This window comes from Macrosteles quadrilineatus, unplaced genomic scaffold (genome assembly GCF_028750875.1).
Source record: "Macrosteles quadrilineatus isolate MER2022 unplaced genomic scaffold, UCM_ALF_1.0 Scaffold_6__1_contigs__length_79288215, whole genome shotgun sequence".
NCBI lineage: Eukaryota > Metazoa > Arthropoda > Insecta > Hemiptera > Cicadellidae > Macrosteles > Macrosteles quadrilineatus.
The window spans coordinates 9,384,206-9,409,594 of record NW_026542599.1 but is presented as its reverse complement, the minus strand read 5'-3'; the positions used below and the strand labels follow the sequence as shown (position 1 = coordinate 9,409,594).

The window sequence follows — 25,389 nt, the reverse complement described above, 5'->3', positions numbered from 1 at the left end:
AAGGCGTTTACTTACTTAAGTAACTTAAGTCATTTACGGATCAAAAAGGTCCAATCTGATTAATACGATTTTAGTTTTTAGTGGTTGCCTATCTTAGAAGAGTGTTTGAGCTGTCTCTGGTATGTTAAGTTAATTTTGAAATGTATATTTTTAACCATTCAAGTTATGCCAAGTTAATGTTTATTGCACCTCCCGTACTGTTAAACGATCATGTACAGTTAGAATTGTAAAGTGTCTTGAACCGTGCGTCTGAGTACGTAATAATGTACTATACAAACATTTTCAACACAAAACAGCTGTGGTCACACTAACTACACGGAATCGATAAAGTATCAGTAACTTACACGACGAATACAGAAACGGTATGGATTATAACCAAAAACAAATTATGTATTTGGCCCGAAAGTAAACATTATTAAAATGACTTAAGTGGAACTGTCAAAACCATATGTTAATGTTATTGGTATAGGATATGGGCCAGTTACGTCATTTTTTATATTTATGATCCATACAGTTTCTGTTCTAATACTCGTGGTAAACTTAATTAATAAACTTTGCTCAATTTAGCGATCTAGAAGCTATTTCACATGATTTAAATTATTCGTGTTAACGGGTTTAACCATTATGCTATTTTATTGTAATAGTCAAAAAGAAATAAGAAGAAAGTCAGAATCAATTGAAACAAAGATATTAACGGAAAATACGTCATAAGACGAACATATTCTCCTAGCTAAAATACAATAGTTTTAATTCAGTGTTATTTATTAAATCTTAAAAAATAAGACGCCATAGATGAAACTAACGATAATGGTCGACAGATGTATTAAAGCACCGGAAGTACTGTCGAATCGATAACCGGGGTCACCAATGATCAAGTCATCCTGCCGGACTTCCGGTTACCCCCTGTCTGGGTTTGATTGCTCAGATGCTTTTAATCTCTGCAATCTGTAACTGAACGCCAGATTGCAAAAGAACACCACATGCTTGATAATTCACTATATTTGTATTAGTTTGAGTATTATTATTCATATGGTCGCAATTTCAAAGTACTGTAAAGTATTAAAGTGAAGTAAATAAATATTTGAGATTTTTTTATCCTTGCGTGTTTAAATGCCTTTTGCATTTTGTACGTTATTTTGTTTGCACACATAGTATTGCCAATGTTTAGGTCGTTGACTTTAAGTTAACTGCCAACATTTTTTATTTAATGAAAAATAAACAGTTATTTACGGGTTGATTGGAAAGTTTAACATAAAAAAGAATCAATTTTATATTTTTCCGTTTTCAAACACCATTGGAATGTGTAGATTTTTGGGGAACAGTCATCCCTGGGACGTGTAACAATTTAGTTTCAACCCTTTTTGGCTAACATAATTAATTTGTACAACCATATTACAGATATTTTGTATATTGGCTCAGAATCCAAATTTAAGTATTAAGGAATAGTCTGTTGCATATTATTATATGTGATGCCACTGTTTTTTTACAAAACTATTTATTATATGACCATTTGGAGTGGGGGGGGGTGTGTGAATTGCGGACTATTCAGATAAATACAGCAGTACTTCAAAAAACACATAGGTAGCTGTGCTAACGATTCCACAATCACATGTGTTTCAATTAACATAAATGTCTACAAAATGTTCTTTATTGTTTAATAAATTAGGCCTTCGAACTAATAAATTAGGCACGAACTCCACTAACTTCAATGTTACGTTGGTCAAACAGCCACGGTACAAGTTTTTATCGAAGGTAAATTTAATCTGAAAGAGTTTCCATGCCCCAGGGAAAGCAATATCCGCTTGGATCAAGATTAAGGCTAGTATAACTGAGAAGTGTAAGGGAAAAGATTGAGCTTGTCTTAGTAGCTTATGATAAGTACGGATAATCATAGATTCTAAGTAATTGAGACTACTATTTGCTCATTTACAGTTAAGTAAAATGCATGTAAAATCTATTCAATCTGCTTTGAAATTATATATTTGACGTACAATAAATATTTTAAATTGCTAAAAATGCATAGTTTACTTTTGTACAAATGCCTGTATTGATGTATTGATGTATTGATGTATTGATGTATTGATGTACACGATAATAGTGTCAGTTATTTTCTGTTAATTTCTTCTATAAGTGTGTAAGTAATATTTAACTACATTTAGTAATGCAAAGAACACATTCAATAAACACAACTTTCAGTCAAACCTAACGTCTGTTGTGTTATTTAGACATAAGAATAAGTCACATTTAGAATATACGACTATACAGGGTGATTGATATAAGTGTGCCAGCGGTTTTATTCGAAAACTATAAGAGATATAAAAAAAAGTTAAATGGTAAGTGCCTTGAATTTTTTATTAAAAAAATTATAGTCAAGTCAAAAAAAATATTTTAGCCGCCATTTTTCCAATATGGCCGCCAACTTTGATTTTTCTTATGGAACACCCTGTATTTTATGATGTATTCTGGTAGGAAAAGTTATTTTAAGACGATTTTATTCTTGTGATTTTTTTCATAAACCTAACCGTTTCAAAGATAATAATGGTTAAAGTTGTGAAATTTTGAATGGTTTTCGAGCAAAACAGCTGGCATGCTTGCTTAGGCCTTTATCGAAACTCTTTCTCATGCAGAAATTTCAAAACTTTAACCATTATTATCTTTAAAACGGTAAGGTTTATTAAAAAAATTACAAGAATAAAATCGTCTTAAAATTACCTTTTCTACCAGAATACATCATAAAATACAGGGTGTCATGTAAGAAAAATCAAAGTTGGCGGCCATATTGGAAAAATGGCGGCTAAAATAAATTTTTTGACTTGACTACAATTTTTTAAATAAAAAATCCAAGGCACTTACCATTTAACTTTTTTTTATATCTCTTATAGTTTTTGAATAAAACGGCTGGCACACTTATATCAATCACCCTGTATAAAGATGATTTAACCCAAAACTAGAGAGAACCACTCTTTCTCTTACCTTGATGTCTTTGAACTGTGTTGAAAAAAAACTGATTATTAGAAAATATTCCAGGAAATATTAAATGTAACTTAACATGATAGATATTACGTTTAGATGTAAATTTGTAAAAATATGTCAATATATCATTGTTTTTGTTGCGTGGTTTTATCTGTTTGTATAAACAAACATCAAGCCTGAGGCTGATCTAAAATTATTTCTAAACAAGTTTTAAAATAGTTAACGATAACAGGATCACGAACGTACTGACGTTTCTCAAGGTGCATTAACCACAATAACAAGTGCAAAAAAACAGTCAATGTCCTGTATAATATAACTAATAACACAAAACTCAAATAAATTTCAAAATATTTGTATTTTTTCTGATACGATATTTTGTTTATTGTGTAGTTCAATAAAGATCCTTCAGATATATTAAAGACACTATGTTAAAACACACTAGGGACCGTAAAAGGATAGAAAAGACAGGTCATTCCGTGATTATTACTTCACGGAGTAAATAATTGAAGTAGAGTAATATTACTTATTTTATTAAAAAGGGTCAAATCCAACAACTGACTTGACTAATAAATAAAAGCATTATTAATATGGTTAGGTTTTCCTAAGCTTAGTGTGATTGAAATATATTACGAATTAAAAAAAGACTATCCAAATACATTTTTGCTTCAATACAGTTAAGAATCAAATATTTTGTTTTAATTTATTTTGTTGTCAGTAAAGTCTTTTCGCGTGATTTAGTCGGAATGGAAAGGAATTATCTTAAATTGGATCGCACAAACTCTTTAAGGAATGGTCCATTGATGTCTAAAGCGAATTTAGTAAGATTCTGTTCCCATAAAATAAACGAAGTCAACTTAAATTTCGATTTAGGATGGAAGATGAACAGCCTATTTACAAAATTCTCAAACAAGAATGAATTAAAATATAAATATATTTTTTCCATCGTAAAATAAAACACGTACTAGGCCTACATACTCCACGCTTAGTGTAAAAAATAACAATTCGTGACAGTGTGTTTAATGTAATATACACAGTTTACTTAGCCAAATAGTTTTTATTCGGGATTAACTTAATCACAGACTCACATGATTTCTAGAATTAAAACACACTGAGTTGATGAAAATATCAATTTATACATTTCACTACAAAACTATCCACAGATTGTTCAAAAAATTAAAACACAATAATCTTGCTTGATAATCTTGCTTAATATGGACTACGTTATGCTAAGTACGAAAGGGTTTAACGCTTTGATATCACCGAAATACCCCTACTGCAGCAAACCTGCAAACTAAGTGAATTTACATTTTCCTTCTAAGGTTTTTTACTTAAATTGATTTAAATTACATTATGTTTAACTAGTACCTAGGTTTGCTGCTACGGGTAGGATTGTAAAGTGTGTTTTAGTAAAATAGCTTCGTATGAAATAAACACATTTGCCTAGTTAGATTAACATATATCCATAAACAAGTAAACAAAAGTTTACGTATTCTTCATAATGGAAGAAATATAAGAGCATGTTAAACGTATTATATTAAAAGTATAAGTTCCACAATATATCACTTCAGTGAGTAAAATATAAACAGAATACGAAATATACTCGTTGATATCATCAAAGAACAATCTGCGACATTGTTCTATATGTAATCAACACCTTCCTTGTCAAGGCGCTGAAAGAGTTGTTCTTCGGCAGAGGGGGGACTGATCAAAGAGAAAACTCGTTCATTAATTAACAGAGACTTGTTCCTTGAGTTGTAAAGGATGTGCTGTGCCCTACAGAGGTTTCATTTGCTCAACAGTGTTGCTCAGGATAATCTAACTACGTTTAAAAGAGGATAATCGAATAAGGCTATTGTAATGTAGAACATTTGAGTCGGTAATTGAGCAATTAGTGTAATTAAGTGGATAATTTTGTCGATACAACTTTGATGGACTGATTTTAAAACTATAGTCGGGACCACGTAAGTTTGCAGTTGAGGGAGGAGCCTATTTACCATATGGTTTTGAATGAACCAATGAGAACAGTGTGGTGTTGCAAAATCTAATAATACCAGCTGATTTGAAAATATTGCTTAGTCTAATTTAATTAGTATTGTCAACGGGCGATGTGGCAACGTTGCACTAGCCTTGTCTTGTGATTGGCTGACACCAACTGCAAACTTACGTGGTCCCGACTATAAGTTATTGCACGCTTGAAGTTTCAAGAAAATTAAAGCTTATCCGTGGTTTGGCTAAAGATATTAAGGAATATTATATTGAATGTTTGTTTCAAAATGTTTTAACATTAATTATTTTGGAGACGCCATGCATACAGGGTAGCAATTAGCCTAGGACGAATTTATAACTTTAAAACGGAAAGAGATATTGCAATCAATTTTGCCATATTATTACTGGTAATACTAAGCTACTTTTTTGTGTACATGGTGTTTGGATGTCACCTATAAGGGACGGCCCATAGAGAGTAAGTTTAAAATGTTAAAGGTAAGCATAGGTTGATGTGTAGGCCTACATCAAATTAGAGGTCTTGTTGAACTAAAAACAATGCCGCAAAACTATACCTTAAATGAACAATTGAGTCAAAAATGACAGCTGTTCAAATATTCATTGAATTAACAAGAACTACTGAGTAAAAATGGCTGTTTGCTGAGTAAAGCAATACTCATTTTGCTGAGTAAAGCAAAGCTCATTTTGCTGAGTACAGATTCAAAAGTGACAGATTCAAGAAATGTTTGAAAGGTTGCAACTTTTAGGAAATCACTTGACTTATTCTCTGTTAAAGAAATACCCGGATGAAATGTAACCGGATAAGAGGAACTTAACAATAAGTTTTTGGATTCAGAATATATTTTGGTGTTGGTAGAATAAGTTAATCATTATTTGTCACATCACCAGTATGATTATACAATAGTAGACTAAGTAAAGAAATACAAAGGCGCTAGCTCATGACTAGTAATAACTTTGGCTTGATTAAAACTGCTTCAATAAAACTATGAACACGATTCTTTTAAACGTGCTGTCACAATAATAAACGAGCGGAATTCCGCTTTCCGCTAGAGTTGGCGTGATCTACTTAAAGTTGCTTATAAAACTGTTTTCTTGAATTTCTGGTTTCGATATCAAACTGGTCATTGTTTAAAAATGTATTTATATCACAAACTATGTGTTCGAAAACAATAATTACTTTTGGACAACTTTAACCTGTGGAGAGGCTTAACTGATTGATTCGTGTATAAAAAAGGAAAATAAACAGTATATCAATGCACACACTTTCTCTCATTGGCTTGTCAACAAACTTTATCATGGGTAAGTGGTGGGAGTAACTATGATTTTTTATGGGGGGGATCAAAAAGTTGATAACTTTTGAACCATAATTGTAACAGCAATGGCGGTGGTTCTTTTTAGGGTTAAAAGGTCTTTATCATTCAAATTTTATATTATAACCGTACGAGCAGTTTTTAATGAGATTTTCCGTTATTTTATGGATTTTTATGGAGAAATTACCGTTACAAAATTTCGAAAAAAATAAAAAACAACCATTTATAGATACTATATATTAGTATCAACGTACCAAATGGCTTCAAAATCGCACCACAGGACAGTGATTATCGCACAGTAACTATCCACGTACGTACGCACGCACACACACAGGGAAAGAAAAATAATCGTTGTAAGCCCATGTTAAATAGTCCATTATCCTACTAATATTATAAATGAGAGAGTTTGGATGTATGGATGTATGTTTGTGACAAGTGAACGCGAAAAATACTGGTCGGATTGGGCTGAAATTTGGCATGATGATAGCTCACATTCCCGATTAACATATAGGCATATTCTTATTTCAAAAATCCTTTCGGGCTCCGCCCCAGTGGCTCTGGAGTTTCCCATGTTAACCTAATGAGAAATGGAATTATTGAATCTTAACAGCTGTTTCAATTAAACAAGTTGGTTCTGTTCTATGATGTTCAATAGCATTAAAGTTACAAGGATTACCAACAGGGTGCAGCACTATTATTTCTTTTACATTTATGACAACAGCTAATTTGCAACCAAAAGGTGAGTGAGCGTAGCGAACGAACTTCAACCTGGAGGCGAGTTAGCGTAGCGAACGAGCTAACCTGAAGGCAAGTGAGCGCAGCGAACGAGCTCCAACCTAAAGGTGAGTGAGCGTAGCGAACGAGCTCCAACCTAAAGGTGAGTGAGCGTAGCGAACAAACTTCAACCAGGACGTGATTGAGCCATGCGAACGAGATAATCTTGAAAATTAAGAAGTTAAACGGGGCAAAGCCCGCGGGTTACAGCTAGTAACAAATAAATGTATCCTATAAATATGAGTTAAATTTAAACTAAATTAGAAAATATATATCGTTGGAATCGAGTACTAAAGTAATTTTGATTCCTTAGGCAAGCGATTTCCGCTTGCAGCTCGATTTAATACGCGAAGTTTCAAAATAAACTCACCTGTATTAAAGAACAGCTTACTGTTCTTAACTGAGAATCCATAAACCACTACCTAATGTTAAGGGATTAAAAGTAGAAACTTACACAATCATTCTATTAGATTACTCTTTCAAAATTAATACCACAATATTTTATAGCCTATTTTTGATTGGTAGTTTTTTAGTTTAGTATTTAGTAGTTAAGTGTTCTTAGTTGAATTCTGATGGTTATGGGTTAATCTCAAACATCATATCAAAATATGAATCGTTATGGTTTTCCAATGCGTCATCTATTAAATCAGTAATAGAGGTCAGAAGACATTTATTAATTGTAGATTACAGCTAACTAAAGTTCGGTGAATTAAAATAAAACGTTACAATTTTAACGATTCATTCATGGAAAGGTCCATTTCATCAAAGAACAATTACAATGTTGAATTCCTGTTATTTTGGATCTTTCAGGTGGCCACTTAAGATGCGGTTTTAAATGTAAACATAGAACAGAGCAAACCTGCAGACAAAGTGTATTTTGATTTGCTAGTTTGGATAAAAAAATATGTTTCCATAAATAAAGAAAGATGTATTCCCTTTTTAAATACAAAACACCATAACTCTGTTTCACGTGAAGCTTTAACCTAAGACATTTGTTTTAAATTCTTGTATTTCTTTATCAATATACTATTTTGGATTTATAGTTTTGGTTTCAGAAAAATGTACTTAACTCCCTGTGAAAATATAAAACCCCGAAAAACAATAAAACATAAACTGAATTTGAATCCAGGCAGGACACGTGTTTCTTCGAGAATGTTTACATTACAACCCACAACACTATCACTCATACAATGACATTTATTTTTAAACATCATTATTGAAATTACTACGATGAATAAGCTTCGTACCTTTACAGTGTCACAAAAGCAGAGGTTAAATGAATTTTACAATATTAAAGGTAAATGCATAACTGGATGGAGATAACCGTTGCCATAGCAACCCCGGGTGACGTCACGCGCCTGGCTTAAGTCTCTGCTTATGGGTGCAATGTAATAAAAGTTTACATTTCTTTGACCTGTGTGGAACATATGTTGATAGAGGTATTTAAACTTTAAATATCACCTAAAAATGACTGGTGTTTACGTTCATGTCTTTTTACATACCGACCTCACTTCTGGAGCTAAGAAAAACTATAATAGCCTATTAGGTGTAAATTTACAAAGCTCAAAAATAACCTGTACAGCCACCATTTGGTTTTTTCAAAACTGTTTGTATTTGGCTAATTATTTTTTACGGAGAGTAAATAAAAATACGTCAAAAAACACTTATAAAGTGTACTTTAAAAAAGTAGAAGTGTCATTAGACGTATTTTTCTTTACTTTCCGTAAAATTAATAACACATTTTATGCTTATTGAGAAGTTATTTCATGATTAAGAAGTTATTTAATTCTATTTGGACTCAACAGAAATTTGGTGCATAGTTAGTTTAACAACAAAAATATTTTATTTTTGAAAAAAAGTTTTACCGTAATCACAGCCGTTCAAACATTTTAAACTTAAATAACATAAAAACTATGTCGGTAAACAAAAGTACTACTACAATGTTTTGTTTGGACAACTTTCTTGCAACTCCAACGATACGATAAGAAAATCTGTTCACAAATAAATGGAAACCCCTATTTTTTATGGTGCGTGTGAAAAAATATCTGTGATCATTGAGTGGTAACATCACTGTTAGTTGACTAAAAGAATAAGCTGTTTAAATTGTTAGTTATCCAGTGAGCGAAAATATTGATGTAAACCGAAACTCGAAAAAAGATTTTTCTACCTGATTTATGAATTGTAGTACGTTTCGAATATTAGACACAGTTCAAACTATGCAAGTGTTGAAAATTATGTTCAAGACCCACCAGTAAAATATGCACCAGAATGTTCCAACTTTATAAATCTTCTACTACGAAACTAAATCCACCTCCAGTCCTAATTTTTAAAGGGACTATTAAAAATTTTTCTGGTAGATGTAAATTTAGTTCATTATTTGTCACCACTTAATTAAAAGTAAATAGTTTAAAAGTATATAAATACATGTTTATGGGGTAAAGAAATATTTCAATGAAATCAAACCACGATTGGGATTTCCGGCTTTAAATTTGAAATGATTTATGAGACAATATATAGATAATTTCTTAATAAATCTTGTGTAATAATAAACTTAAATCCCTGGAATTAGAGAGGAAATAAAACTTATAGATTACCTTGTCCCCCTTTGTTATGTGTAAGGATGGGGGAGGGGTTTAAAAATTTAACGAAAATTAAGCTTATTTCACATATGAAAGAACATTGTATGAATTGTTTTAAAGTAACATTAGATAATACTGTGTAACACCTATTTTGTTTCAATAAAATGTGTTTACTGGATGAAAAGGGTAGGTTTAAAGTGTGAATTTCTCAAAAGAGGGAGATTGCAGAAGTATAGACTCTCTGAGTAGGCTGCGAGGAGCTCCCTTGGAAATTGAGTTTGAGTGTAATGGCTCGGTGGATCTTAATAAGGTCCAATCTCCTGGTTATTCAAGGCATCTCAAGGCTCTAATACTTTATGTCACTTTTACGTATCAAATGCGCGAATGAGTTTTGGAAACTACATTATTTTGACATTACTTTGATCCTAGGTTATGACTGAAAGTGGCTATTTTTTCGGAACTCATTAGAAGATTTAAGCTTGGTAACTGCACATTTAACATCTTTTTGCATAGTAAAAATGTTTAGCGCTATGGAGATATTACCGTGTGTGACACGGTAAGACCTAGGCCCAGGACCGATTTCATTTTTCATTTTAATTTACCCAGAGGCAAAGAAACAAACATTCGTTCAAATTAATATTAATATTAATATCAAATATTAATATTTCGTTTGTTTATACAATTAATGTGTGACCGTGAACGCGATCCTTGAATATTTTTTGTCCGATTTTAATTAAATTTGGATTAATGGTGTAAGGCAGGATAAACTTGAATGAGTTCACGAACCAGCATGATCGGACCATGGGAACTGGATTTTATGGGGTGATAATTATTTTTTCTCTTATTTGACCCTCAAAACAAAAAATGTCCCAATTTCTTTGTATACATTTTTAAAGAATTAAAAAAAAAACAAATAATATAGTATATTCAAGTTTTTTGTACTGTTAATAATAACGGAGAAAATTCAAAAACTTGTAATTTTAAAACTCTCATGTTATTCTTAAGGAGAATATCATAAAATGTAGTTTGATTGTTTGTGGATATATTTTGATCAAACTTGGCAAATTTATTTATTTCATACTAAGCAATTAAGTTTTATTAATAAACACACTTTATTAGTTTCCCTATAGCAGCAAACCTAGGTACTCGTTAAACCTAAGTTATTTAAATAGATTAAATTGAAAATCAATTTAGGCAGATGGAAATTCGCTTAGACGGCAGGTTTGCTGCGGAAGGGGTTTTAGATACATAGGAAGAATTGGAGTAAAGCTGTAAAAACTAAATATTATAGACTTAAAAAGGGACCTGCTATTTGATTTTTGTTTATAATGGCCTGGTGACCCGGGAACAAAATGTCACAAAATACGAATGTTAATAGTGATTAGCTATGTAGCGCGGATCTATGACGATTTCAATCTGGAAACCAACCAATGTGGACATTTTATACAAAATAATTCTTTATCAGCATCGTACGTGTTAAAAATTACTCGAAATTACAAAAACACGTAAAATAACACTTGTCACATTCGCCTATTGGTTCTGACGATGATTGGAGTGTCCAATCGAAATCGATCAACACTTACCATAGTTTATATATATTTACCGTCTTGTGAGTAAACGAAGTGTAAATATATTGTTACAAGTGATATTTGACTTATTTTTGTACTTTCATGTACAACACTTTCAGGCAAGAGGAATTCATCTTGTATTTGAACAACATCCACCAATATAGACCATAAAAATTTTTCATTTTTGTAAATGAATAATCATTATTTCGTCATTATGGCGATGTTTAAAATATATTCTTTCATGCTCATTAGCCCATAGTTGAGATGTATGACGTGTAAATAGCACGACTATGGGTACCCTTATCTGTCTTTCCGCTAGACTAAAGTGCCCCCATTTATCAATGTCCATTGCAGCAGAGTATAAGAAGCATTTTCCTACAACTTGATTTATTAATGACCCCGGTCATAATTGGATTTTTATAATCATAAATTTACCCAAACTGTGTTCGTCCTTTAATGAAGTAACTTTGTGTTTTTAAATTAAAAATTCTTTGATTTTGAATTAAAAAGTATTACAGTAATGGTGAAAACTTATTATCATAATTTTATGGTTTGTAGGAGGTTAAATATTGTTATTTGTAGGGAGGAGTAATTTAGTACCCTCCTTAATTTATTTATTATTCCATATAGGCATTTAAAGACTTTTTTCACTTTTTTCCATTTTAATTTTACAATTATTTTATTTTCATCAAATATTTGTATTAAATATACGATACATATCGCCTACAATTTGTATTGAACCAGCTGGCTTCGGATTCAAAAGTATACATTTTAACGCTCGAATACACAGGACTCTTGTTACACATCATGTGTCTTTCAGTGTGATTCCAATGTGTTTCTAAGATCACACAAAAAATATTCAGTTATGAAATATTCCTTTTATTAATAAACTTTTTCAAAGTTTTCTTGTGTTTAAAACTACACAACGTTTCAGGAAGTGGATGAACACCCGTTTTCAAGTGAAATTACTATCCTACATTATAATTGGCCCTCAAAAGGTAGCCAGTAAAGAAACAGCTGATTAAATTTTTTAGTTAAGATAATTTAAATAAGGGACAAGAATATAGCTATTTTAATTCTACATCGAAACATTGTACTCACAAAACATCCGAAAATACGATACCTGAAACATGAAATAAAAGTAAGTATAATTCACATATCATAAAGAACAAAATAATATAAAGAAATGCATAAGCTACATAAAGCTAGACTATTCTAAAAAAAATTGCAAAGTGCGACAACTCTTTTCCTCTTTTCCACCCCTTCTGTCTCCCTCCCCCCCCCCCTCTTCTTACTTCCTTCCCTTTCCTCTTTTCCCGAATACAATAACCCATCCATCACCTTTTGTGCTACTTATCTCAAGACGAGAATAAATTGATGTCACTTTATGTGTTTGCTAACAAACGGTAATAATGTGTTTCCAGCCGTACATGACATCATTTATAAATTATACTTCATTATAAATCGTCTTTATCAACATGGTCATTTGTTTTATTTATATGGCAAATCTCGTTACACCCGTGGAATATATGGTTGTTGTTAATGCCTTGAGAAGAAATATTTCATAAATTGTGTTAGTATAACGATCTAGAACTCTTAAAATGTGTGAGAGGAACACTTAAGATTAATTTTCCAAAGTGAGCAAATGATTCGGTGTATAGAAATAGTCCAGTCAAGGAATGAGGTGTAGAGTGCGTGAGCAGGTAACTAAGCGATTCCTTCAGAAACTTGTTCAGGGGGCTTAGGGTGTTAACATACCAAAAGTCCTGACTCCTAGGTGGTGAGCCAGGGGGTGGAGGGGGGAAAAAGGGGGGGGGAAAGGTACGCATTTTGGGTTTTTTGATTATATCTCGAAAACTATCAACTTTTTGTATACTATAGTAAATTATAAAATTGAAGAAGATTAAATTTTCTACATGAAAAGTATATAATGTGTTTATTTTGGTTCAACAGATTACGAATTATAACTTATTTAATTGATATCTTATTAAAATACTCCTTCCATAAGAAATACATGTAAATTAGTATGCGAAATGGGGCGAATCCTATCCGCCCAAAGGAAATATAAATGATATGCTGGAAATCTTGACAACATTTCCAGTAATTTGACACTTTAATCATTAAAATTGATCCAAAATTAAGGCGAGGGCGAGGTAACAAAATGTCGAGTTTTGGTGTTTTTTTATTGGAAATATAAAAAAAACCTTAAATCATTCCATTTTTAAACACTCACCCTCGCTTTAATTTTTGACAAAATTTCATGATTAAAGTGTCAAAATTACTGGAAATTTTTTCAAGATTTCCAGAATATCAGTTATATTTCCTTTGGGCGGATAGGATTCGCCCCATTTCGCATACTAATTTACATGTATTTCTTATGGAAGGAGTATTTTAATAAGATATCAATTAAATAAGTTATAATTCGTAATCTGTTGAACCAAAATAAACACATTATATACTTTTCTTGTAGCAAATTTAATCTTCTTCAATTTTATAATTTACTATAGTATACAAAAAGTTGATAGTTTTCGAGATATAATCAAAAAACCCAAAATGCGTACCTTTCCCCCCCCCCCTTTTTCCCCCCTCCACCCCCTGGCTCACCACCTAGGAGTCAGGACTTTTGGTATGTTAACACCCTAAGCCCCCTGAACAAGTTTCTGAAGGAATCGCTTAGTTACCTGCTCACGCACTCTACACCTACTTTTGGATCATTCATTGACTGGACTAAAAGGACAATGTTACAATGAAAATGATGGAATCATGTCTAAAATCATTAAAGTAGGCCTATGAATGGTTTCTGAAATTAGGGATAGATTGGTATAATCGAAGTATTTTCATAATTAATTATTTTTGTTCAGTATCATCTTCAAACAGTCTATACCTAGTTATTAGTGTCTTGTAGCACATTACTTAGTTAGTAAAATTAATAGTAATAATAATGTACTTAGGCTGCCAAACGACTTATGATTTCATTTGTTATGGTTCTGTAAATCGTCAAGGAAATAGGAAAATTCAAAATTTGTTCTAAAAATTCTACAAAAATAAGAAGAAAAATGTGGTTCAATATGTTTGTAATACATTGTAAATATAAAAAAACGAGTGTTGTAATGTAGTGAATCCGATTTCATATGTTACGATGCCTAGTAAAATTAAAACTTGTCATGTTCTTCTTTTAAATTATACTAAAAATACTATAAGGTAATTTCAAATCAAAATGATCCAAATAAAATCCAACGTACTAAAGCTTTTATGTAACCTAAACTGGTCAATCACTACCTTTAATTCACTTGAAAGTAATTTAGCTTTCTACGATGACTCCCTAAAAGGGAATGTTTTGAGAGCATCGAACGTCTCTTGAAAGTTGACTGTCTTTCGACGTTAAATTGTTGTATAAATTACACTTGGCCTAATAAACTTTTATTGTTTTCTGATATTTATTTTTTCCTATATATTTCTTCGTATTTTTATTATGTAATTATTTTATTTAATTATCTATCCTGAGTATATTCCCTACACATGTTGAAATTTAAATCCTCGATCCTTATGAAATCTTTGTTGGCACTATCCTCATGCTTTTGGAAAAAAATATATTTTACAGAAATTAGATAAAAAGATAAACTCTAAACAACCACACAAATGATAGAGTCAATTCCTCTTGTATTATTCCTGGTTCCAAACCCTTTAACGAAACAGTGTTTGGACTTAAAAATTTTAACCAACGAAACCGTTTGAAAATTATTTTTAATTTCAAAGGATTAGCTGTAGATACAATATTTTCATTTAATCATTGCTGCAGCAGTTTTTTTCTATTTTATAATAAATTTAAACCTTCATGCTTTTTAAAAATAACTACGAAATCTTTCTACATCCTCTGTTTATAATAGTACTAGATGATTTGTTGTATCCAGTGGTGCTTGGTGTATCATATCACCATGATTTCTTCATATTCACCTACATCATGAATACGTGTCGTTATAAATTATAGACACACCATCTTATATGACCAAAATATATTTTATAACGCTTTATAGTTTTGGGATTCAAACGCCGAAATATACTCGTTGTTTCTTTTGATCGCTAAAAACAATTTAAGCCGTAGAGAAACTCAAAGATCTGCAGAGCGACTCTTGAATTTCAATGTCTTTGCCGAACTGGGCCAATCAGCAGGGTTCTAGTTTCGGTTGTCTTTGAAATCCTGCTCAGTCTTCTATCAGTGCACATCGTCTTTTACGGCTTATTCCCCTCTTCGCCTTTCTACATGGCCTTTCAGAACGAGTCCGTTTCTCTTCCCCTTCCCCCAAGTTATGCAAAGGGTCTTTTCTTCCATCAAGATATTATTTAGGTGCGCTCATTTCTGTAATAATATCTAAAGGTCAAAGTGTGAAGAGAATTTACACTTTCGTTGCATCAATTGTCCAAATTTACCTGAAATCCTAGATAAATCCCCTTTATTTCTCCCTGGCTTCGATTTATAATAAGTTGAATACAAATGTATTCATTTTAAACATACCAAAGTCGTCATTTCATTATATTTCCATTGTGAGCGATTGCTCTTATGTTGCATAGATGGTGATTAATACTATATAAGTATTCTAAAAACTAAACTATAATATGTTTCCATTTACTGTCTGTTATTTCCATTACATTCAAAATTATTGAAAAAACTACCCTGATTAATTCATACATAAAGTTTTATTTAAGCTAATCCCAACGTTTCAACAATGAATACTCATGAAATGTAAAACTTTCAACGGTATATTTTTTATACTTGGTGATAAAATGTGTATCGTCAGTGAATTTGGGCAGAACATGTGATTAAAAGATGGTAGGATAATTTTCAAGTAGTAGGTGTATTTAATTTAAAAAATGAGTTCTCAATTTTTTTGCCCCACCATTATTTGGCTAACAATACGGATTTCCGGGATTTCAAATCAAACCTCTGATCTTAGAATCCCCAAAGAATTTTTATATGTATTTGTATTAAACATGTACTTAGATACTTTTTGAATAATTCCACAGATTAGTATTAACTATTTGAACACTTTTCAATTATATGTGTATGCAAATCTTACACTTAAGCGTATACTAAATTACAGCTCAATAATTCCTATATTAAAGTAATTTGAACATATCTTGCTAACAGTTGATGACTTACACTATATCCTATTAGGAAATGGGACTCGAGTCGTCTACTTGAAAATTGACGCAAATGTGTTTAATACTTTAAGGACTAAAATGACTCAAAATTAAAAACATAACCCCTAAAATGTAGTTTAATCCTAAAATTCATCTCTCTGTTTATACTAGATATTAATTACTAACGTGAATAATTGCTTAACCTTTACAAATTAAATATTACGTTGTACATATTTCATATTACATAGCGAAATAGGCAACCAAAACACATCTGACGTTTAGCTTTATTGCTAAAATATACAATAACGATTCAATATCGGTGAAACTTATGGAAAACAAACAGCTATATGGAAACCAACGCGCGGTGGCTGTATGGATCCGCGGGAACGCCGTTAGAGAGGGGGTTACGCCATAAGGGGGGGGGGGGGTACGCTGGTACGCCATAGGGGGTGGGCGGACGCAAAGGGATTAATACGCTATACCGATGTTGTGGGGTATTTCACCTATTCGATGACCGGAATATGAATACGAACCTTGTAGCGAATAAACTTGTTCTTTCGTACCTTTTGTTAAGTACAAAAATTAACTACAGGGTGTACCGGAACTCTCTACCAATATTTTAGGGCATTGATCCTGGGTAAGAAACGTACCTAAATATTATATTTAAATTGTCCGGAAACCCTTAGTTACTCACACAGCCGCCATTTTAATTTTTTCAGTTATTAATTTTTTTTCTAATGAATGGTTAAACATACGAAATGGAAACTTTGCACAAACATTTATGACAACTAGACAAAGCTACAACAAAATTATGAAGATTTTTCAAGTTCATTAAACAAAATGACGGCCATTTAAAATTTTCTTTCTTAAATAACTAAAAAACCACTGATTTTACAAACAAATTAAATGGACGCCATTTTGTTTTATGAACTTGAAAAATCTTCAAAAATTTTTTGTAGCTTTGTCTAGTTGTCATAAATGTTTGTGCAAAGTTTCCATTTCGTATGTTTAACCATTCATTAGAAGAAAAAAATAATAACTGAAAAAACAAAATGGCGGCTGTGTGAGTAACTATGGACTTCCGGACAGTTTTAATATGATATTTAGTTATGTTTCTTACCCAAGAGCAATGCCCTTAAATATTGGTAGAGAGGTCCGGGACACCCTGTATTTATCTCGCACTGATGCACACAGTAATTATACTATACAAACAGCGTTATCCCTGTTATACAACGAAAGAGATTACAACAATGTCGTTCTTGAGTTCCAATGCAACCAGTTCATCGTCCATCATTGTATACAAAACAACTGCTTCAATTACTTTGATACGATTCTTTTACGTTCAAAAGATCAAGTGTGCAACTATGCAGCAGAAGAAAATTAATCAATTAATCATTACGTAAAAAAAGGTAAATAGAAAGAGTGCAACATAAAAATGTGTTTTTCTCATTGCCATTGAGACCAATTAAGTCACATTTTTAACAAGCTCCTCTTAATAAAATTTTAAATGTCCATGGGTCTAGTAAAAGCAGATTTTAAGGACACGACTAGACCTGTTGATCTATGATCAACTAACATCATTAAACATCATTAGTAAAACATCATTTAAGTCAGATCAGCAAATCTTTAATTTACTCTCTTTAATTCTCACCAGTACATTGAGCAGAGTAGATAGATATTATTAAGGAAACTCAAATTAGTCAAATTTAAGTTTTGATTAATTAATCAAAAAAATCTAACTGAGAAGGAGGGACAACTGTTTTAGAGTAATCATAGTGTAAGGCTTATGTCCTGTAGGTGTCCATGATTAAATTCCACCTGAAACCGATGCTAAAAAATAATGTGATTAGTAAATTAATGCCATCATGTAACACAACGGGAACTTCCAATTAGATTTGGAGTCCAATTTCAACAGCATATACAATAAATAAGTAAAACCTATGTTTTAATGTTTGCAAAACATTGCAATTGTGAAATTTAAAAGACAACTCTTTATACTTTTGACACTACCATTCTTTTAAATTATTGACAAATTTAATATTAATATTCCAACAATAATATACATATAGCTTTGAGTATCATGATTTAAAAGTATACACATCCAGCTAATTAAAAAAATAGCGATACAGTCCCTGAAACAAGTTGAGATTTGTTTGCAAGAATATCTTTATTATCGAAGCTATTTAATTTGTTATAATAAATAAATAATACTTAGTAAATTAAAAATGGGAACGCGATATGGATTCGGGATATCCACTTAGCTGCAACTTACGTTTATATTAATTTAATTCTTTTATTTAAACCAATTTTTTTATAACCTTAAAATAAAATAAATCTAAAACCAGCTTTGCAATAGTACTGGTTCATTTCACCTTCAAAGAGAGGGGTAAGTAGTAAAAGAAAGACCATGATATATTATAATATAGGCAATACATGTATTACAATAGATACAACGATTGGAGAAGGAACTTACAATATTTAATATCTAAATAGAAACAGCGCAAGTTTTGTTGGATTTAACATTTCCACTATATTCCTTTCCAACCCCGGTTCCACCTCTCTTTACAGGTTACATTAGTTAATGATGTTTCCATTTTCCAACTACATACAAGCGCTACATCCCGTTTGGTGTTCATTTCATTTGACCGAAGTGTTGTGTATTAATGTGAACACGGGCTTTGAAACACATGTTTAGGTCAAATGTTAACAAAACTAAATGAAGGTTTCTCACTACACTGATTTTATTACGTGAATTGTTTCTAGTCTGCGGGTTTCAAATATATATATTTTTTGTCCTAGGACGCTAGGCACGGTCCTGGATAGTTTTTCACATTACTTTAGGCTAGACCTAGGGTTTGTGGCATTATCACTTCGATAAAATCCATTCGTGATTTGGCAGGATTTGAACCCGCGACCTCAGGGATCGAAGTCCTGCGCTCTAACCACTAGACCAGCTCGCTCCCCATCAAACATAGGGCATCTCAATGTACTACAAAGATTAATTAACATTAAAAATTATGTTTATTTAAACTATCTTTTTTTCTTTGTATTGGCTCATCCTACCTATACAACTTTTTCTACATATTATTCTCCTTCAAACAACATTAAAAATATACTTCACTTGCAACGAATTAAAGTATTTAACGTTATACCCTATAATTTCAAGATACTAATTTTACCTTAAACGGTTTTATTTTACTTACCAAATAGTATTAATAACATAAATGTGGAGTTACATAAGTAATTGTTATGCATTCTTCGAATTGGGAATCGGAAATTATTTTAAAGCACGATAAACAATTGATAAAGTTATTAATTTGTTATTTAATAGTGCTCAGTAAAGTTGAATGTCTAGGGAATATCAATTGAATGTTTAACTGACGCTCGATCAAATGTGATTTAAACCAATTTTAAATTACTTGTTAAATTATTAACGCGACTTTTCCGATCATAGAAAACGTGCTTGTAAGCCATATTCTACTATTTGTATATATTTTTATTTTTCAATGAGTTTCACGTTTCCATAAATAAATATAGTCGAGTCATAGAAGTAAAGAAAAAGACGTTCTTTACTTCTATGGCTCGACTATATTTATAGTAGTATCATCATAAAATATATTGTTGCAAATATCAAACTGTAGCTAAAATGTAGTTTAAATTCAAGATGTTTGAAATGTTTTTTCGCACAGTATTACGGTACAGTATTCAGTTTTACTTGGTATTTGTATCAAAGGTATAAGGCAGTCGTTGGTATATTTATCGTTTGCTTAATTCGCAATAATAAATGATAAAACGAAATAACAATCAATAAACGCTTTATTCTTCAGCAAAGAGACTCCAAAGTTTATGTATATGTTCATATAGCGGTGTATTAGTTGTAGATATAACATCACTACAACCACATGTTACACTTTTGTTCCCAAAATATCTTTTCGTAAACATAATATTAACGATACACTTTTCGGCCTTAGACACTAGAGATGGAGAGAAAATCATCTGTATAAAGTTATAACACACACATATAACCAGGATGTAATATGGTATAGGCCTACAAGTTTCTACTGAACGCCCTGTAAGTTTGATACACCTTTACTGTTATTCTAGATAGTGTGGGTTGGTTAAACATTGGCCCAGTCCTAACAATGAGTTAGTGCTGGGTCCACAGAAACACAAACAAGGTAAGTGGGAATTAACGTAGTGGTGGAAGGTAGTGTACTCTGGACCAAGACTGTTAGTCAAGATTCATCAACAATTAGACGGTGGTAGCTCTAACTTAACTCCCTTCTACAAAATCTTTTTGCTTTCAGGCACCTTCCTTCTGTTGTGAAGAAACGTAAACGATATCAGTAAAAAAAAACCAGAATTTTAAAATGCATATAGCTTTTTAAATTGTGAAATTAACTATATGATAACTCAATAAAGAGTTCTGTTCCATTCCAGAATTGTTTTTTTTCCATTTCTGTTATGGAATTTATTTATCCGTTTTACGTTTTTTTTTTTATAAAATTCATTACTTATTCTATTAGTGCCGATTAATATTTAAAACCCAATTTTTTACTGGATTTATATATTTTAAACGTAGATATAATAGATAAGACAAGTATTTTAGTTCACATAAGTAGTTCTCTTTTCATGGCTGACTGATTTTTTTGTATGGATACATTGCAATTTTTTATTTATTTCATAAGTACAATAGTTATTAAATCCCCGTGAATTGTATACAAAAGAAATGCGAGATGTTATAAGGAATATAAATGGTAAAATAATAATATACTAGTTAATACTATTATTGGTTATTTCAACAAAACTTTGTAACTCAGTTTAGAAGCAGTCATTGTTTACTTAGGAAATCGAAGTTTACAAATTCTAAATTTTAAATTGTTTATTCGTTCAGATTATTTTGCCTTGTGAAATTCATACCCTACTCTAATGTAAGTATCCTTAACAAAACTGCAGTAACGTTAAACGGAAAAACCCACATATTTAAAGAAATTTTTAATCTACTAGAAAGTGAAGAAAGTTATTTTAGCATTTTGTAGGATTTTTGTGATTTAAGCCGATTAGCGAATAACTACAAGCAAGAAAATAGAGTTTAGAGAACTAGTTTGCAAATAGAAACATTCTAAATGGTATAAGACAAAACTAGAGAACAAAATGTTGTAAAACCGGTAACAGAGAGTGGTTCAAACGCCAGTTTGGCAGAATGTATTGAATTCAACTGGATAAAACCCGGCTATTAATCCTTATCGAACTCTCAGCTCCCAATGTCGGGTCAGTTATTCTATTTGAACATATCCACTGTACCATTAAACTTGTATACTGCCCAGTCGATATTGTCCAATCCCAATAGTTATTGAAATGTACCCTAACACTAGCACTAGTACTAGCATATTATATTTGAGCAGTTTTTCTACTTAATATTACTCGTATTTTCTAAAATTATTAAAAAAAATGTATCGCAATCTTTTATTACCTTTTTTTACATAATTTATTGATAGAAGAAGACAATGTTTGTGAATCGGAATGAACAATGTTTCAAAGTAGATGTCAAATATCGTTAAGAAAGTAATTCTACGTTTTACCCATGCTTGAGGCTCAAGAATAGCTAATAACTAATTGGCTAATCCTAGTATTTTTGAAAATCCCTCTAAACATGAAATTGGGGTACTTTGGTATCATACCGACCACATAGATGAATCAACTTTCAAATAAGATTTAAAAAAAATAACAACATCTTCCTAACCTAACCTAACCTAAAACAAAGTCTACCCTTAGGTTAGGTTAGGTTATAATTATTAGGTGCGGTTGTTATAATAGCAAAGTACGGTACCAAAATGTGTTACATATGTTTTTTTCTGTCCTTAAAAAGTGTTTGCACTACTGAACTTGAGACATTGTAGAGAACATAACAAAAAGAAGAGACAAAAAAACATGGATGGAACCAGAAGCTAAAAACTAAACGAATACGGATTCCAAATCCAAATATCAGAAACCCATAATCAGGGAGAAACGAAAAATAGGACTTAGAGTTAAGAATTGGATAGGCATGAAAAGAATGAGGCGAAACAGATTTCGACAGAATCGAGCAAAGATGTTGGAGTAGAATTGTAAGCTTATTTAACACATACATGCATGAAAGTCCCTTTAGTTTTCTCTTTTCCTTCATATTCCTCCTTTGAAGTATAATGTGCTGGACACAATGTGTCTTTTGGTCCATTTGTTTGTCTTCTTATAAGCAATTCATATTAAATTCAACATTATGTCCGTTCCACTACAGAAGTTGATGTGTCGTGGCATATTTCTTTTTCCTAAATAAAGTGCCACCTAAAAAAATGAATTTTACAAAATTTAGGTTTTTAAAGATTTAATATTTTTATCTTTTCCAGCTAAGAGATATTTTAAAGATTAAGTGGAGTAATATTATAGCTACCATGCCAGGCTCAATTAATTATTGTAACACCACAGCGAGGGGGGCGAGCTGGCGTAGTGGTTAGACCACGGGACTTCAGTCCCTGAGGTCCCGGGTTCGATCCCCGCCAAGTCACCAATAGATCTGATCTAAGTGATAATGCCGCAATCCCTAGGTCTAGCCTGAAGTAATGTGAGGAAAAAACACCACAGTGAGCACACATACATCTGCCACTTAACCTTATTGAAGGTAAGATCGTAGATATCCTCCTGTAGTTTCAGCCTCATTTAAGGCGCCAATTAATCGAAGAACGAAAAAATGTAATGATATTAGGAAATCCATCTTATCTAGGAGTCTATTGTCGATCCTCCTATTTGGTGGATATTTACAAACAAAACATATTTAAAACGGGGTTACAGGTTGACATTTAAAATGTTTTAAAATACATATACCGTCTTCTAAGGCTAAAGTACTAATTTATAATATAATACATTCTGCTAGAATGTAATAGCAATAATATAGATTAAGTAGCAATTCAATATAGATCCGTATGTTCCAACAGAACAGAAGGTTAAGCATTGTTAAACGACGCCCGTTTAATATAAATCATAAAACGGCTAGGTGAATGGTGAAGGTGGTATTTTGACTACTGTATTTTCAACAGAGGACCAGGAGGTTTTGGGTCAAGCTCTCAACACACGATCCGGACTTGTCGATAAGGATTAATAGTCAGATGTTATCGAGCTGGAGTCAATAAACTGACCAACTACCTCGTCGACCACATTTAACAGTGGTATTTTCATGCGATTTTTCTTTTGCCCAAAAGGGATGTACGGTTAATACCTAAGTTAAATTAAAAATAAGTATTTTTTTGCAATTAAGGTTTTCTGGTTATGAATGTTTAAGGCATTAAGGTATTTTAAAGGCTTATCAGGATGTAAGGTTTGTATTAGGTTTTAAAGGCGGTTTTAAGGCTATAATGGCGTTTCTTTTAAACGAGCTTCACCTCGTTTGACTTCTAAGTATTAAAAACTATCGATTGGTTAAGTTAAGCTGAAATAAACAAAACAGAATGCAGTAATACATGCAAATAATCACTCCTAAATTTAATAAATTGAACGAATAACAAACAAATAAGTACTGCTGAGGTATTTTTAACATTAGGCATATGGAAAGATCCCTTTAGAAAGGAATTACGACCTTAAAGGGCAATTTATGAAATAATGGATAGTTTGGCGCAAGGTTTATCGTCATGACGAACATTTTAAGTATATGGTTTATGGGGGTGTGACTTGTAGTTTTCTCAAAAGTTCGTGGGTACTTTGGGATTTATAAATGGATACAAAGTATTTAGAAGTAAATATTAATTTTACAAGACAGCACACAGTTACTCCATATTTAGAATCTAAAGAATTATTACTAAAATAACCTAATAGAATTATTATCAGGCATTCACTTTTTTAGTTTTAATACCAATTGTATTTTCCGATTTATAAATGCATTTTTTGTTACAATTTATTGTGAAAATATCAATTACAAATACATGGTTTATTTTAGCCTGCAAAGGGAAAATAGTCTGAAACTTTACACATTTTGTAAATTTAATGGGACTCTGTGTCCGATGCCCGAACTATAACCACTAAAATAGCAACACTCCAAAAGCAAAAACAAGGAAATACCCCCGCCGCAGCAAACCTGCAGACTAAGCGAATTTCCATTGACCTGATTGGATTTACACTAAAATGCCTCCATAAAAATAGCACATTTATTTTCTATTTAAATAGAATTAGTTTAACAAGTACCTTAGGTTTGCTGAAACAGGGAGGGTAAAAAAGATTTTTTTTATAAAATGATAATAGTTTAGTAAGAAATAAAAGTATTTTCAAAATCGATCAAAATATGTTCATAAACAAGCAAACTACAACAGATGACTTATTCTCCATAAGAATAACATGGGAATTTTAAAATTACAATTTTTTTGAATTTTCTCCGTAACAATTAGGCGCATAATAACGCTTCAATATACTAAATTATTTGTTTTTTTAAGCTCTACAAAGTGGTTTAAAAAGAAATTGTGAAATTTTGTGTTTTTAGCAGCAAAAATGGGAAAAACCTATTTTTACCCCATAAAACCCCCCATAAACCCCCGTTCCCCTAGTCCGATCATGCTGGTTCGCGAACTCATTCAAGCTTATCCCGCCTTACACCTTCAAACCAAATTTTATCGAAATCGCACAAAAATTACTCAAGTTATCGTGCGGATGGACACATATATATATATATATATATATATCTATATATAGATATATAAAAATTTGAACGAATGGTGTTTTTGGCCTCTGGGGACACCAAAATGAAAAAGTAAATCGGTCCCGGGCTTAGGTCTTACCATGAGACCTACGGTAATAGCTACTTCCCTATAGGGAAATTCGCTAAAACCAATATATCATCCATAAATGTATGAACGTCAACTAGACAACCTTATGTGAAAATAAAATTAGGATTTTTTTTAACATAAACGCATAGTTATAGTCTTACGACAAAACATTCATAATATTTTTTTTATATTAATATAAATTTGAGTTAATCAGTTAAAGGATTTATTAAAATAGACTTAACAATGTCAATTATTA

At 31.7% G+C, this 25,389-nt stretch overlaps 1 protein-coding gene across 6 annotated transcripts in view; it reads right to left on the bottom strand.

Annotated features, from left to right (window-relative positions):
- LOC128996946 (neuronal acetylcholine receptor subunit alpha-7-like) overlaps positions 1-25,389 on the bottom strand; it is a 419,574-nt gene that overhangs the window by 340,135 nt on the left and 54,050 nt on the right. The gene's annotated exons all lie outside the window — the stretch shown is intronic.